The sequence below is a fragment of the Pipistrellus kuhlii genome, unplaced genomic scaffold, assembly GCF_014108245.1.
Source record: "Pipistrellus kuhlii isolate mPipKuh1 unplaced genomic scaffold, mPipKuh1.p scaffold_m20_p_6, whole genome shotgun sequence".
In the NCBI taxonomy this organism is placed as follows: Eukaryota; Metazoa; Chordata; class Mammalia; order Chiroptera; family Vespertilionidae; genus Pipistrellus; species Pipistrellus kuhlii.
In genome coordinates this window covers 18,234,655-18,249,037 of record NW_023425562.1, presented here as the reverse complement: position 1 = coordinate 18,249,037, position 14,383 = coordinate 18,234,655, and positions in this window count along the sequence as shown.

Genomic DNA, 14,383 nt, shown 5'->3' with positions numbered 1-14,383 from the left:
GGGAGACAAAGAAGGTAAAAACATATGAATAGGAAAAGTTCCTCCATGTTGGGGCCCAGAATTTGAGAAAACATTTTTCTCTGGCCCCATGCGTAATAATAATAATAATAACAACAATAATAATAATAATAATAATAATAATAAACAGCATAACTCCATCTCTATAAGCATTGCTTGGTTCTTCTCCAGTCTTCTGTAGCACCATAAATGATATTGGTAACTATCCCAAAGATACATCCTGGCTCTGTCACTGGCCGATAAGCTCCTCTTCCCCACAGACCCTGAGAGTGTAGCTCACCCAGGTATTATCATCCATTCTGGTGAAAAGTAGGAAATTAGGAGACTGAGTGTTTAGCACTTCATCCTGCATTTATTACTTAAAGATCTATGATCCAAATATATATTTTAAGTCCTCATAACATTAGTTCCTTCATCTATAAAATAATGTCCCTGAATTCTAAATTCAACATCCAGTTTGGACAACCCAACAACCAGGCTGGGTTGAAGGCATCCATCAAATGAACCCAGCTATAAGTTGACTAAGATGTAGGCTGAGTTTGCTGTGAATGCCTCCCCTATGTCCACATTATATCTCATTTATAAGAAGAGAAACAAGGTAGTTAAATGCCTAGCTTGAGATACACGAAGGACAGGAAAACAGAAGTTCTAGTGACATTGAATGTCAAGGCATTTTTACTAGAGCAATACTTGCAATTTCTGTACAAGTAGCCTTCATAGGGTAGAAATAAATCTCGAATTCAAGACCAGGCAACTATATTGAGAAGCATTTACTACTCTTTTGCTCTTCCTGGGGACTATATCTTTAAAAACAAGCTCATGTTGAACACCTTATTTATGTCGGAGAACACGAAATTCATTTAACGCAGCTGTTTATGACAGCATGGTAACGAGCATCTGTGCCCATTATCACAAATAAAAACTCCACTCCATCTGAAACAAGGAGGTTATGACAGTTTTCAGTGCTGTGAGTCATAATTTAGGCAAGTTACGTAAAGATTAACTTTTCTTCAATGCAATTACCCTTGCAGTTGGCTGGTTGGATGAGCTGTGTACTCAACAATTACATTTTGAAAATATGGCTCTGGAATAAGATACCTAGCTGCTTTGAGTGACAAGCATTACTTACTTAGTTCTTAGCAAAGATGGACCCAAGCAAATAGAATCTGTTGGGAAATAACAGTTATACCTCCAATTATTCCTCTTTCAGAGAGTCAGCCCATGTTAGACACAAGCTATCTCCGCTCCCTACAGAAGTATTTTCAAAACATCCCACTAATGATGGGGAAAATGAGACATTTTGGGGGGCCTAGCAATCTGAATCAATGCCAGGAAGCTAATGCACATTCCTGTTAGCCTATAATCTAGGCACTGTCCCTTTATAATTATCCTGCAAGACCTGTTTACCTAAGTACTACCCACATTTTAGAGAGGCCATAAACCATGTACAATATACAATCACCAGACGGGGCTATCAGCACTGGCACCAGGCCAGGCCTTGAAATGTGGTCTTATAACCCTCATCCAAACACATGGGGCTTTTTGCAAAGCCCATGAAAGGTCCAGAAGTATGATCCATATTTGGGGGACAAAGAAACCAAAGGGTATAAAAGGAAAGCTTCCCCCATATTGGCTTGCTCAGGATTTGGAGAGAAAAGTCTCCCCTGAGAGATTTCCAAATCTTCAGTATTTAGGCATACAGGCATACATGCATTTGACTAATTGGTATCTTTTCTTAATCTGAACAAAAGAAAATGTCATATCATAACTGGACACCTTTCCTTTTCTTCTTCTTTTTTTGAAAGACAGCAGTTTAAAGACAAGTACCACCTTACTAAAACCTCCACTATTTCCTGAATGAGGATAGATAGAAGGGCTTACTCTTGTAGGGCAACCCAAATCAGAAATATTAACTTGTATTTGCTTTCATGTTGTCAGACATAAGATTCAGAGATAACATTGCCAGGGATATTCCGAGTTTATATTAATTACCCAGAGACAGAAAATATATTTAGTGTATTTTAGGAACTCACCAAAATGATCAAACAACTGTTAGAAATATTTCTGCAAGCTTAATTCCCTTTGTGCTTGCTCTCTTTATGGTACTCTTGTTAATTTCAAAGACCTTATGGTCAGAGAGGCAGACTATCTTAGATGATTTTTTTAAGGTCTGACATTTTATCTACAGAATCAAACATTGTTAAAAATTGTGAGAAACAATGCCCCACGGAGTGAGAAAATCCTTTCCAAGTCTAAAACGTAAAAGCTTTTGGTTAAAGCAATAAAAGCTAAAACTGAAATTTATGAAAAGTAACATGAAAGTAAAAAGAGGCTTCTGCAAAGATTTTAAGATTAAAAAAATGTCGTATGAATCCCCACTGAACTTTCTAGGCATAATTTTCTCTTTCATATTACACAAACTTTCACTTGGCACTGCTGGGAGATTTTGATGATTCCCAAATCTTGTGATCAACCCAGAAAACTTTACCATCATTATTTCTTAGAAATAGAGGCTACTGTATCTGCTTAACTATCCTTTATCTCATGATAAAATAAAGAGATCTCCACGGAAGGAAATTTAAATTATTCTATGGATGATGGAATAGCATTACTTTTCAACTCATTGAACATCAACCATACATGCATTATAACTCTGGACTCCTGCTCCAGCAAAAGCCAATAATACTTGTGAGGCTTTGCAATGAAGTGGGATTTAAATATATATATATATATATATATATATATATATATATATATATATATATATATATACACACACAAACAACATGAATTAAGAGAAATCCTAACTATACGCCAATCTTGCTGGGTTTAGGATATCCCATATAATATAATAAAGAGGTAATATGCAAATTGACCATCACTTCAAAACACAATATGGCTACCCCCATGTGGACACAAGATGGCCACCACAAGATGGCCTGCAATGGTGGGCAGTTAGGGGGAACCAGGTTGGCAGAGGAGGGCAATTAGGGGTGGCCAGGCCAGCAGGGGAAGACAGTTGAGGGGGACCAGGCCAGCATGGGAGGGAAGTTGTGGACAACCAGGCTGGCAGGGGAGGGAATTTAGGGGTGACTGAGCCAGGAGGGGAGGGCACTTGGAGGTGACCAAGCCTGCAAAGGAGGATGATTAGGGATAACCAGGCCTGCAGAGGAGGGAAGTTGGGGACAACCAGACCAGCAGGGGAGGACAGTTGGGAGCAATCGGGCCAGCAGGGGAGTAGTTAGGCCTCAATCAGGCTGGCAGGGGAATGGTTAAGGGGTGATCAGGCTGGCAGGCAGAAGTTAGGGGCAATCAGACAGGCAGGCAGGTGAGAGATTGGGAGCCAGCAGTCCTGGATTGTGAAAGGGGTTCCAGATTGGAGAGGGTGCAGGCTGGGCTGAAAGACACCCCCACCACCACCATGCACTAATTTTATGCACTGGGTCTCTAGTCAAAATATAAATTCTAAAATGGTAATTTCCAAACTATGGTCCCCCAATGCACAAAGCAACACTACCTGAGAACTCGTTAGGAAGGCATGATCTCGGGGCCCTGCTCAGCCCTACAAACCGGCAACTCTGGAGGTGGAATCCCACAAAATTAGGTAGCTTTATTTAACTAATTAATTAATGCTGTAATTAGCCTTCTAGGAGAGTCTGGCATTCACTGAAGCTTGAGAAACATCTGGTGGTCTAAATCAGATCTTGAGGATTCTTATATTCTTCAGACTATCTCATTATAACTTTCCATATTTGGGGAATTGGTAAAATATAGCTCAGTTCTTCTCAGTAGGGAGGTGAAGCTTGCTGTGGACAAAAAAAAAAAAGGCCAGATACTATTATAACTCAGGGAAGCCTGTGTGCAGCCTTTCAAACTCAAGAGACCTAAAGTAACTACAAAGGATGGTCTGAAATTAAAAACCTTTCATTAAAAATGTAGTTAAGGTGGGTAGTCATGTCCTAGGCCAATATCTTCCTTGTCTTTTTATCTAAGATAACATATCATTGAAATGTCAGGGTAACTTGTAACCTCCCTTTTGCCAAACCCTTTAGGGCACAACCAAATGCCCTGGGCATCAGGATGAGACCACAAATGCCTCCATTGTTATCATTGTCATGTTCATTGTTAACTATCCTGTACCCACTTAAGTAAAAGAAATCTGTTTCTATCATTTTACTTTTTATCCAATCCCATCGGTTTCCCGCTCTTTACTCTCTCCTGCCTCCATAATCTATCAACAATGTATTTCATGTAACCTACTTATGTCTCCTCTTCTGATTGTATTGTATAAAACAAGGTGAAAAACTGCCATTCTCCGGAGTGCTATTCTCATTTGTTGAGGTGCTTGCTTCCTGACAATTGTTGACAGTTTTGCTCAAATAAACTCACAAAAATTTTCTTTACCAGCTTGAGTATTTTTATATTAACAATGGATGGCTATATACCATTTTGAAATATATCTTACTATAATTTGTTGTGTTGTGTATTCTCTGAGAGGCCGCAGTGGAGAAAGGGCCAAGAAAGTGGGCTGTTGTTGACAATACCTCATCTTTCCTCTACTGTAACCAGCACTCTGTTTGGACCCCCAAATAGTTGTCCTTTAAACAAAATTAAAATGCCACCATCTATTAGACATTTAGAAAGCTCCTAGGAATATTCTTGGTTCTTACAAGAAGCTATCAAAAGATTTCTTTTGATCAACTTTAATAGCTACAGTCCTCTCCCAAAAGAAGTTTTGGTAAATGTATAACTTTTGTTTTTTTTAAGATTTTAAATTGATTTTTAGAGAGAGGAAAAGAGAGTGAGAGAGGGAAATGTTGATGTGAGAGTGGAACACTGATCTGCTGCCTCCTACATGCCCCCTACCTGGATTGAGCAAGCAACCCAGGTCATGTGCCATTACTAGGAATTGAACCAATGACCTTTCAGTGCACTGGTGGACACCCAACCAACTGAGCCACACCCACCTGGCCTGGGGTTTTTTTTTTGTGTGTTTTTAAATACAATATTTTTTCCCAGGTTGCATTTCTTCCCTTCTATTTTAGCTCTCTGGTCCATTGTAGCCTTCTAAAATATTGGCACTTGAGAAACTCATCCTGCTGACTTGCCCTTGTAGTTTGGGCTTTAGATGCATAAAACCAAAATAGTACTTTATGTGCTTCATCTTAAAGTAAGACTTGAACTTTAGCCAGACCAGAGTGAGCAAGTGTAGCTCACCAAAGCACAAAGACCAATAACACTGGGACTTCTGCGACGAATCGGTGTGTGTTATTTATTTGTTTCTTTGTTTTATTTGATAAGATACATAGTAAAAATAGTTGTCAGAAGATATGGTCATCTCTTTAAAAGATAGTGTGCATTCCAGCTCTTGCTAGAGATGAACATATTTTAAAGGTGTTTCACTTTAAGACAACTTTTTATTATTAACAAGTGGAAATACAAAAATAAATTAGGTTTTGTAGAATTTCTTCCTGAATTTAAATGATGCAAGGAAGACTTTCCAGAAAGAAACATAGGTTCGTTTTACTACGGGGATTTATTAAGTATCATTAAAATGTAGGGAAGATTTGGATGAAAATATAAATGAAAAATCTTAGACGACAGTTCAAGTTCCTCTCCCATTACAGTTGCCAGATTTAAATAAAAATTAAGGACATCAGTTATATATTAATTTCATATAAACAACAAATAAAGTTTTAATACAATCATGTCCTACATAATTACATGTAATAAATATTGCATAGGACATACTTGTACTAAAACATTATTTGGTGTTTACCAGAAACTCACATTTTACAGGAAATTCCATATTTCACAAAGCGACCCCAGGAAATGGCTTCCTTCAGACCCTGGCAAAAGTAAGCAAACAGTTTATGAGTTCATACTACTCTATTTGGCTCTCACAGAGAAGAGGGAACTCTTGGGAAGTTTCCCTGATTGAATCAGGAAAAGTGATTTTAATGTCAGGACATGTGCTGACCCAGACCAACACACCAAATACCCACAGATGCAGAACCTGATAAGTTCCCGACAAAGTGATTCTTCTTTTCCTGTTCCCTTTACAAGCTGGGGCACTGACTTCAGAAATAGAAATACCATCTGCGGAGTTCAAAAAGCAACTGTCCCTGCAGAAATCTTAGTGCGACTACCCAGAGAGTCCCCATCAGACATTCTGAACACAGGGCATCTTCCAAGTTCTGAGGCATCTGATGTTTCTATAGGGCAAGAAATGTGTGCCCCAGGCAACTGTCTGAGAGTCCTCTGGCTAAATCCAATGGAGAAGAAAATGATAGGGCCCTGTTAGAATGGGGGAATAGCTTCCACACCCCTTTGTAACTCTAGGAGCTAAACCTGTAAATGACAGCTTGGTTTTGCAGGGACATACTGGACAGATTATAATGAGACTGTTGTTCAGCTCAACAGGTAACAAATGCATCTAGATGGTCACTTCCCAGGCTTCATGCAAAATTAACACTTAAACAATGAGAAACTCTGATGTGCTGCTGATTCTGCTCTGAGTTTGAGCCTTCCTTCTCCCCCATTTGGGTAACATGTAAGCTGGTTTTCTCCTCACTCTGTTTTTCAGCAGCCTTTCTCAACACAGGGGGATGCATGCCTTTTTATGCATGCACAGCTGTGCACTGGGACACTGAGAAAGGTTACCCAGAACACTGAGGCAAAGTATCATCTGAAGAATACCAGTGCATAGGACTATCTCCATCTGGATGGCAATGAAGAGTGGACAAGCATTGGAGATGCCGTTCATTGTGAAAAAGACCAACTGACTTACTTTCAAAACCAGATTATTAATTGATACCCATTGTTAAAGTATGCATATAGTATACTCAAATAATAAAATATAGACATAAAACCAAATATCATAATAATTGCTCATAATCTTATTCACCTGGTGATAGCAAAGAGAGAGAGAGAGAGAGAGAGAGAGAGAGAGAGAGAGAGAGAGAGAGAGAGAGAAATTCCTTCCCTTGCTTCTCTTTCTGTTATTATAAAGATTAATCCCATCAATGGGTCTTGCTCCCTTGACCCCATTCAACCCAATTACCTTTCAAAGGTTCTACCTCCAAACACACACTTTAGATCACTTTAGATGCTTTGACTTATAAATTTTGAGGGAACACAAACATCTATATATATAAAAGGCTAAGCAACTGGCTAACCAGTTGGCCAGTAGGTATGATATGCATTGACCACCAGAAGAAATACTCTCCATGCTGGAGCTGCTGAGCAGCAGCAACTTTGCAGAGTGTTCTCTCACACTCTGAGACCCCTCAGGAGATGTCAAACTGCCGGTTTCGGTCCAATTTTCACAGGTCAGGCCAAGAGACCTCACCTGCTAGAGGAACCCTGCTCACTCTGCAGATGCCCTTCAAGCTCCCGTGTCAACCCAGACAGGGCAGGCCAGGGAGGGACCATGGGAGATTGGCTCCAGGGCAGGTTCGGCCCTTCTTGCCCAGTTCCACCCTACCATCCATCTTCTATATAATTTCTTTTCAATGTGCACAAATCTGTGCACCAGGCCTGTAGTTTAGTCCATGACAGACATAGACCAAGTATCTAGAGGACTCTGTAGGAAGACCAAAGAGTAAGTCCTAAGGTCCTAAGTTTTTCTAGAAGCTGTAGAGAGGCCCATGTAGTTGGGTTAGACTGAGGGAGAGGGGGGTTTCTTAGTAACAAATTAATTTATAGAAAAATTATTTTTTGTGAAACACTTATGTGAAATATTAAAGAATAATATTAAAGAGCACAAGGAATGACCACTCTGGCCAAGCCCTAACTGCACCATGTAGATAAGACCATAGCTGAAAGCTCCCCTTAGGAATGACGTATGTAAATCTGATAGACACCTTCTGAGTGACACTGTGATTGATAACCAGCTTGTACTCTGATTAACACTTGTGTGATGCCATATGCTACTGATAGCCACTGGACTGCCATGGGCCAGAACAGACTTAAAAAACGGGTCTCCAACTTCAGACATCAATCATCCTCTTCACCCACACTTCACACTGCCTTGCTCCATGCTGAACTTCCAATCGTGAGACTTCAGTTGCCTTCCTTTTGCTCACTCATCTCAACCAGATGGCCAGCCACCCAAATACAGATCTGCTGCTGCCTGCAGAGAACTGCTCTTCTCCGGGGTCCCCGTTAAGCCGGAGCCCATGGCACCAGGAACCTTGTGGGTAATAAAGTGTGCTGTGTGATTTGCACTGTATATTTTTGTGTGGCGAAATTCATCTGGCAATCTTAACTATATTAATATAGGGTCAGATGATAATGCCTACCCTTGGTCCTGCTTGCTTAGAATAGTCTCTTTGCTAGCAACTACTTAATGTCTGAACACCTGCGCGGTTAAGTTTATCTCAAGGGTCGCCTTGGATATTGCCTTATACACTCTACTTGGACAGGGAGTTCAAGGAGATAAGGTCCAGAGATTATAAGGAGGTTGTAGGACTGTTTAGGCAAGCAAAATAACATTGCTTGAACTCTGAGGAAGATGGAAACCTATTAGGAAATTTTGATCATATGAGATAAAAGTTCCAACTTACGTTTTAAAAGAATAGTTCTCAATAAGAATTGATTTTGACCCCTGGGAGACATTTGGCAATGTCTGGGGGCGTTTTTGCTGGTCACAATTGGGAACAAGGGTTCTGACATCTACTGGGAAGGGGCCAGGCTACTGAACATTCTAAGACAGAGAATTATCCAGTCCAAAACATCAACAGTGCTGAGGTTGGGAACCCCTGTTGTAGAAGAATCACTCTGGTTGCTGTGCTGGGAAAAGGGGTCATTGGAAGAAAGAGGGAAGCCAGTTAGGAGGCTGGTTCCACAGACTAAGTGAGAGATGATACAACTTGGACTAAAACACTGCAGTGAAAGTGGTGAGAAATGGTCAGATTCAGGATCTTCTTTAAAGGCAGAGTCAATGGGGCTGCTGAGAGATTAGATGTGGGTTGTTCAAAAAAGAAAATAGTTCCAGGTGATTCCAGGTAGATCAATAGAGCAACTTATGTAATTTGTAAGCAAAAGGGTCACACTGTCGCCCAAGAAAGCTTTCAGCACGAGGGGTCAGGAGACCTGAGTTCTTTGTCGAATTGTGTCCCTCACTGGCCCTGTAAGCGTGGGTCATGCCTCTTAGGATCAAGTACTCATCAATAAAACAAGGAGCTGGGTAGATAACTTCTAGGAGTCTTCAGTTCGAATATCATAGAGGTCTCTGAGTTCACACCTATCAACTTTTCTACTTATGAAATCACCCTGGAAGGAGGAAATGTGTTCGATGAAGAGATTTTCTATAATCACCTGTGATCGGTTTATCACAGACTTACCTGGGACCACAAAAAAGACGCGGTTATTGAAGGTGCCGAGAGACCAAGAACCCGCCTCCTTCCCCATAAAACAAAAAGACAGTCTCCTCTTTTTTCTTGAAGATAAAAGACTGCAGAGGTCAGTCTGCCAGCAAAGCACGAGCTGCTTATTATGATTCATGAGAAATGAAGTACTCATCTTGTGGAAACCGCTGTTACAAATATGAAGGATTAATTCTATAAAGGTCTGACAGGTCCAGGGAAAGCCTTAGATATTCAGCAAACTTCATGGCTGATATTACGGTATCGAGTCTGATGGGGGGACCCATACTGATAAAACATCCGTGTTACCAGAGTCCAATTTTCTCAAAATGGAGGGCAAACAGTGCTTTTCATTAAAATGCTGCCATTCATTTTGTCGTGATATTTACTGTATCTTGTCCCAGCAGAAAGGTGATATTTTCCTACTTAGTCCATGCATGACACCGAGAAGGAAAACTCACAATGATAAGAGAAATATCAACTTTCGAATTGAGAGCTAGTGAGCTTCCAGCTATTCAGGAAGTTGGAATTTATTAAAGGAGCCTCATAAACAACTTGTCTTATTCGATGGTGATTTAGGTTCAACGGGATATGGCTTGGAGAGTAAGGAGCATGTCTCTTTAGAGGGTCAGAGCATGACAGAATTTCTTAACCCTATGCATGCAACATATGCACAATCTATGTTAATGTCAAGGTGAGGGTACTATTTATTGGAACTCTTACCTAAAGGAAACCAGAAGATAAAGAAAGACATGTGTGCTTTTCATTCAAAAAGTGCTTACTGCATGCATGAGTTGGTTGTTACAATTTCTAGACATAATCCTACGTAGACCTTCCCAGGAATCGATGGTTACCACTTTGGACCCACCATAGTAACAGGAGGGAGCCAATACTGAAGGCACTTTGTGTCCACAAAGTGGTTCAGAGTGGAACATAGTGGGCCAAAGAGTAACCCTACAATGTCTGTATTTCAAAAAGTGTGTTATTCAAATAAATAAAACCATGTTGATACCTGAATAGCTGAATGAAACCTTAAAATTTTTCTACACTGAATATTTTTAAGATATATTTTTTTAATGATTTTAGAGAGGAAGGGAAAGGGAGGGAGAGAGAGAAACATCAATGATGAACCCTAGCTGATTTCGCTCAGTGGATAGAGCTTTGGCCTGTGAACTGAAAGGTCACAGGTTCAATTTTGGTCAAGGGCACATTCCCAGGTTGTGGGCTCAATCCCCAGTGGGGGGCTTGCAGGAGGCAAGCCAATCCATGATTCTCTCTCATCATAGATGATTCTATTGTCCTCTTCTTTCCTCTCTGAAATAAAAAATGTATTAAAAAAGAAAGAAACATCTATGATGAGAGAGAATCATGGATTGGCTGCTTCCTGAAGGCCCTCTACTGGAGATCAAGCTCACAACCTGGACATGTGCCTTTGACTGGAATCAAACCTGGGGTCCTTCAGTCTACAGGATGATGCTCTGTCCACTGAGCTAAACTGGCTAGGGCTAGACTGAATATTTAATAAAGCCTTTGTTGGCCAAGTCCTACTACAGATATCAAAGCATAGGGCAAAAGGTTCTCTGGGAGCTGTCTTCAATACATTGCCATCTGGTGTGACTTCCAGTAATAATTCAGAACTAGTCATAATTCTTAACCAGATTAAATAATAAACATTCATTCTCATCAGGTTCTCATATTGCCAAATGGAAAAGTGAGACACAAGCCTGTGTGGAGATGGAAAGTCTCCCTGAACAGCAGTGACAGGCCCGGCTCTCAGTGCAGACAGCTCTTTCTGCTCCCTCTTCTGGGGCTCTAGTCTTCTTGTCACACAGCAGGTTTGTGAGAATTTCTTCTCTCTGACATTGTGAACTCCAAGGCAGAAGAAATGAATCAAATTTCTCTCTCCAAACAGCTCAGCCCTTAGTGGTCCTTACCTATCTCAGAAGTATTTAATTAACATCTATTGAATAAATAAACATATACAAGCAAAACCATGAATAATTTAGGAAAATTATCTAAGTCTCAGAAAGAAAATCGTAACATAGGTGGAAGGAATAGGAACCTAATTCCACTAATGTGGCTGTAAGAGATTACTCAATATTACTGTCAATATAAATAAAAATTTTTCAATATCTATATTGATAACATTTTCTTGCATGTTCTGAGACAGGGTTGGCCAACTTTTTTCTGTTAAGGGCAAGAGAGTAATTATTTTTACAGCTTTGTGTGCCAAGAAGTAAATTTTGATATATTATATAAGTAGAAACCATTATTAAAGAAAAACAGGCAGAGAGCCAAATATGGCCCTGTTTTCAGAAGAGGGGACTGCAGATTCACAGAGCAGGGAATTAAGGTTTGAAGCTGCCATCCTGGCTAGACTTACTATCCTTAACACGGCAGGCATTCCTCTTAGGAATGGACTTACCACTTACAAGAGTTTTCACAAAAATATTTGATCTATAGACCATGTACCAGGGGAACTTTTTCCCCCCCCTATAATCTTTCATTTATTCGCACACATCATTAAACATCTATTCAATCCGAAGTACCTCCCCAGATACCATGTTCCTTCCAATAACTCTCTAGTTCAAGTCCACAAACCGATTATCCCATCCTCTCCTCTCCCCTCGCTGCCCATGGAAACTCCTTGTCCTGTCTAATGTCCCCCTGCTTGCTGAATATTCTGGGAGCTCAGCAGACAGAGGGGTGGGGGAAACTGTGGGTAATGTATTCTCCTCATTGCTGATGACATATCAAACACATGCTGTTATCATAGCATCATTTACTAGAAAGCCCCAGAGAGGGGGGAAATGGTCTTATTAGCTTTCTTCATCTTATGAAGGGAAAGCTGTTCTTTTGTTTTCTTATTGCAATTAAGAAGGTCACAGAGCTCCAGTGAGATCTGATGAGTAACTGGAGGTCTACCACATAGCCCAGGGCCTGTATGCAACAATATGTAGGGTTTCCTTAAAGGCTTGCTACGAGGGTAAACCTTAGGTTAAATGCTTTTTAACCACAAACATTTGGAAAAATAAAAAGGGTGGATGGAATATTAAATAGTACAGCTTTTTGTATGTCAATCGCAGGTCAATAGAGTGATTTTTAAAATGGGTACCTCACAGTCCCAAAGAGCCAGGTACTACAGCATTGCCCATGGTGCCTTGTGGGTTACTGAGGTGGCTTAACCATGTTTTACCATTCCTGAATAAGCTTTTATATGGGATTACTGTTAAACTTCAGCCTGTCAATCATTTGATTGTCAATGAACGTAAAATAAAGTAAAATTTAACCAAAGAAATATATATGACATGAAGACTGGCTAATTATGATATTGTGCATTTTGCTTTTGACTCATTTCAAGTTAAATCACTAGAGCGATCACTAGGATAATCATTAATTTTTTGTACAAATCAGATACTTTTGAGACTTAAGGGAACTTCATTTATAATTATGCCAGGACAAGCATAAATTTGAGTTGTGTCAGGCATCCTGGGATGTATGGCCTCTAACCATCACTGTTTTAAAGATGATGCAGATGTCCACAATAGCATTTTTATATGTTTTTTAGAAATCCGTTTATTTTTATCTGATAGTGAGAAATCTTGCCAGGTACTAGATGCATTCAGAATTCATTATATATAATTACACATTTCTATTTCTGAAATAGTCATACCTGGCATGCTTCTGGTTGTGAGTCAAATTTGAATTTAAAGAGAATTATTGCCTCAATTTCATCTACATGTTGGTTCCTCATCAAAAGACATTTCTTTTTTTTGTACATATACCAATGCCCCCTCCCTCCCATACATACCCTCCCTCCCCAGAGCTTTGTGTCCATTGGTTGTTCTTATATGCATGTATACAACTCTTATCATATGTACAAAAATAATTTAATAAAAATATATTTTTAAAAAATTAAAAAAAAAGACATTTCTTTGGGTGGAGATAAAAAGCCAACGTTTGCTGCTGTACCTCCTGATGGAAATAGAAAGGCTCCTCATATGGGCACGGAGCCGGAAATACATGGAAACCAAGTGATTGTAAATGTGATGGGTCTGAGTGAAGGGGACTAGGGACCAAAATGTATCACATCTCCTGTCAGTCAGCCAAGTGCCTATGAGACATGACCCAGGGCACATGCTTAAAAGGACGGCAGCCACTTAGTGGCCGCTGTGAACTCCATTGGCTTTGACCAGAAAGAATAGTGGCAGAAAGACAGGAGGGTTAGGTTCAGAGGGGAAAGCCCTGCTCCATCACACTCAGGGACTCACAACACTATGCCCTTTTGCTTGATAGTGGTGGGTGCAATGTTCTGACTGAGATAAATATGTTGAGGAAACCTTGCTGACAGCAGCTAACAGCTTACCATGGCCAAAGCTAAAAGCAGGGGGCATTTACAGGAGACTGACTTGGTAATTTTGGTTGCATTAGTTATTAATCCATAAACATGCATGTTAAAAATAAATTCGCATAGGGCTAATGGATCTTCCATTGACCACATCATGGTAGGGTAACTATTAGATCAACAAAAACTCTAATATTTTTGAAACTCTTCCTTTGTAGGAAGGAAGAAAAGAAGAACCTAAGTTTATCCATTATATAATTTTATTTTCAACTGTTAGATAAAATGATCATCATTATGTTGATTTTAGGGAGGAGAAAACCATGATTATATAAAGACTAGGCAGATTACAATTTGTCCAATGGATGACTTCGAATTTGAAATAATATTTTTGATTCTAACTCCATTTCTGACAGTCAGATTGGTATCTCTATATCTGGAGTCTGCATTTTTCTTTTCTTCTTCTTTCTTGCCTTTTTTTTTTTTTTTTTTTTTTTTTTTTTTGCAAAGGGCCAGATAAATACTTTAGAATATGTGGCGCAACTACTCAATTCCTCCATTGCAGCAGGAAAGCAGCCATACACAGTATCAACAGAAATGAGTGTGGCCAGATTTCCCACCCCACCCACCCCCCACTCCTCAGTAACCATCCTCA